The sequence below is a fragment of the Lolium perenne genome, chromosome 3, assembly GCF_019359855.2.
Source record: "Lolium perenne isolate Kyuss_39 chromosome 3, Kyuss_2.0, whole genome shotgun sequence".
NCBI classification, from domain to species: Eukaryota; Viridiplantae; Streptophyta; class Magnoliopsida; order Poales; family Poaceae; genus Lolium; species Lolium perenne.
This window is the reverse complement of record NC_067246.2, coordinates 226,702,188-226,705,092: the sequence shown is the minus strand read 5'-3', so window position 1 is coordinate 226,705,092 and position 2,905 is coordinate 226,702,188. Positions and strand designations below refer to the sequence as shown.

At 44.2% G+C, this 2,905-nt stretch overlaps 1 long non-coding RNA gene across 1 annotated transcript; it reads left to right on the top strand.

Annotated features, from left to right (window-relative positions):
• The first annotated feature begins 387 nt into the window (after positions 1 to 387).
• Positions 388 to 2,571, top strand: LOC127343554 (uncharacterized). Its single transcript, XR_007877327.1, has 4 exons — positions 388 to 975; positions 1,266 to 1,325; positions 1,827 to 1,920; positions 2,186 to 2,571. It is a non-coding gene; the product is annotated as an uncharacterized lncRNA (long non-coding RNA).
• The last annotated feature ends 334 nt before the right edge of the window (positions 2,572 to 2,905 follow it).

Here is a 2,905-nt window from a genome sequence, read left to right as displayed (position 1 = left end):
AAACCCTGACTTATGAATTCAAGCATGAAGAGAAGTGGTTTTTGGTTTCAATCATGGAAATTTCAAAAACCCTCCCAAGAGCTTCATTTTGGAGTGACTAATTAAGAAGCATACATGCTTACCTTTTCTACACTACTTAAAAAGGAGGAACATGTTCCCTATTCTGCCACCAACTACCACTACTACAAAAGATTTGGTCGTCGTAACCTTCCACCCGCGCCACATGGGCCGCACCAAAACACCTAGGACACTTCCGCATGGGCCAGAAATCTCGCCCCAGAATGAACGTCTGTGGAAGCCCACTAATTCCTCTCCTTGACTCCTTCCCTAATTGCGCTCCTCCTTCACTACCGCACGGTTCCAATCCCTCTGACGCCTGCCCTTGCCCTCGTGATCCCTTTCTTGCTCCCTCTCCCTCGCAGCCGCCCTCCCGGCAATCACGGAAGCGCCCCTGCCACTGCCGTCCTCCACTGCACGAGCGTCGCCGCCCTGGCCTCCTCTGCTGTGTGCGGGAACTCGCCGCGCCCGATTTGCCACCACCACAAGCGAAAGAGGGATCAAGAAGCGAGATCCATATTGAACCAATCTCGCCGAACCTTTCCCGGTGGAGATGCAGCAGAAGAGACGGAACAAGATCGTGCTAACTGTGTTGCTGCTGACGGGGGCGGCGGTGCTGATCGTGGGCACGCTAGAGCTGTTGATACCGACGACCTTGACGTATTGACGTGGCTGTGAAGCTCAAGGAATCACAGGAGAAGATGCGCAACAGATCATCTCCGACTTCTTTAAGGTCTACCAGTTCGAGAAGCTCTTCGCCAAGCGCAGCTACCCCGTCGGATGGACCTCTACGCATTCCTTGGCCACGTTGGTGCCAAGGCATCATGTGATTGATAGTCCATTTACTCATCTTCTCCGATGGTCCAGATGATGAATTGTTGGGGCCACTGTGCTTCGCGTAATTTGATATCCTGCAAGGTAAGTGTCCCGTTCTTTTAACTAACTATTTGTTAAATTTTCAGTTCTTGTGTGCATTTGGTGGAGCTTGTTCAATTACATCCTCCTGATTTGCTTTTGTCTGCCCTTGGAAAGTAACAGCCTGTTACGTCCATGCCTTTTCATGCCTAAATGTAGACTATTATATCAGAACATGGGATATATGAAAATGACATCTTTAAATTTCATAAATTAGTAGTAGCTCTGAGCCTCTTGAGTTCCAACAAGCATTGATGCTTGTGCCTGATGGGATTCTTCGATTATGATTGCAGGGCTGTTGAAAAGCAGGTGAGGGGCACTTTGGTTAGTTGTGAACGATGAACAATTTTCAGGTATATTTTCTTGGCATGATCTAATGAATGAATAATATATAGCTGCTCTAAATTTTTATAGTGTTTAGTTCCAATTAGCTCCAATTCTTCGATTATGATTGCTGGGCTGCTGAAAAGCAGGAGCTCTTTCTTTCTGTTGCTTTATTACTTGAAAGCGGTTCTTTATTGTTGGCGTCTCACTCCTTTTGGACATGTTAGCAAGTGAGGCGACTCGTTGATAGGATGCCTGCTGTTGTGTAACAAGAGTCCTTTTTTTACTACATGTAATTGTTTTCAGTGTATATAAATTGAGTTATATCGGTTGATGCACAAAAAAATAGTTTCGGGTTTGCAGAATTTGTATGTATTTTGGCGCTCTGGGTTTGCATACCAGGTGTAATATTGTTTGCAAGAAGTTTAATATTTCGCCACGTTTATCTATTTCGCCACGTTTATCCATTCTCAGTGTATGTGATCTGATTTAGTTTGCCTAAAACTGATCAGCATATATGTTCATTCTAGGGAAGAAAAGTGAGTTCAATACTTCAAATGCTAAATTTAGGCGTACCGCGTACGTCATGTGCTCGATGGACTGGAGTGCCCATGATAAGTCGAGGTACGACATGCTAGAAATAGCTTACCATGATGCATGGCTTGAAGTAAATAATCCTGGTTTTGCAAGTTTTGCAGTAATTACCTATTGACTGTTTGAGAATGCATATTTTTCAGAAGGAGATGATTTGTTCTATTTCTATTGTTAATTAATGGAGTTAATGTTTCCTAAATAATTGAGTATGAAAGATTATCCCATCTATATGTTGGTTTGATTCTATGGTCAACTACTTTGCTGGGAAATCTTATCTTCAACAACGTGTTGCAAGTGAGGATGAGGAGCAGAGTCGGCGAGAGCTCCAGGGGCCACAGCTGAGGTGGACAGGACGAGTGTCGCAGGAGGCAGCGATGAGGTCGTGCAGATGAGGATGAGAGATTCAGAGGATCGAGAAGGATTGAAAGAGCTGGTAGATGGAGGTGGAAGAGATAGGGATGTGAGGGAATTGAGAGAGTTGAGAGCAGGGAATATTATTTCTCCTATTTTCACTTGCTAATAGGGTTGCAGATTTGCTGCAGAAAAAAGAACTGTAGGCATCTGTTAGTCATATAATCAACAACCAGCGGCCAGTCTGAGAGCAATGCAAAACTGGTTGATGCCTCGATGTTGGCCTTGCGTTTATGTGATAGGTCAAGACAGCTGACATGGCCTGCAGTTACACTCCTGAGAAAAATATATTGCATTTAAAGCCTCGATCATGCTTGGTTCAGGCCGTAAATTATGGTGGCTGCTAGATACTTGACATGGTCCACCATAGTTTTTGGTTGCAAGTTGTAGCGCTTCTGCAAGTGTACAGTATGAGCATAAGATCATATGGCTTATTTTTGTACTCAGGTCAGAAAAATTATGTAGTAACTGGATCCTGGTCCAGTAGAGATTTATCGTTAGTGGAGGTGCTTGTCTTCCTTTTGGCACTTACACTTCCAGTCAAAGGATGGGATCATCCACATCTAATGATTTATTTGACACAATGCTTTAGTGTTAACTGGTC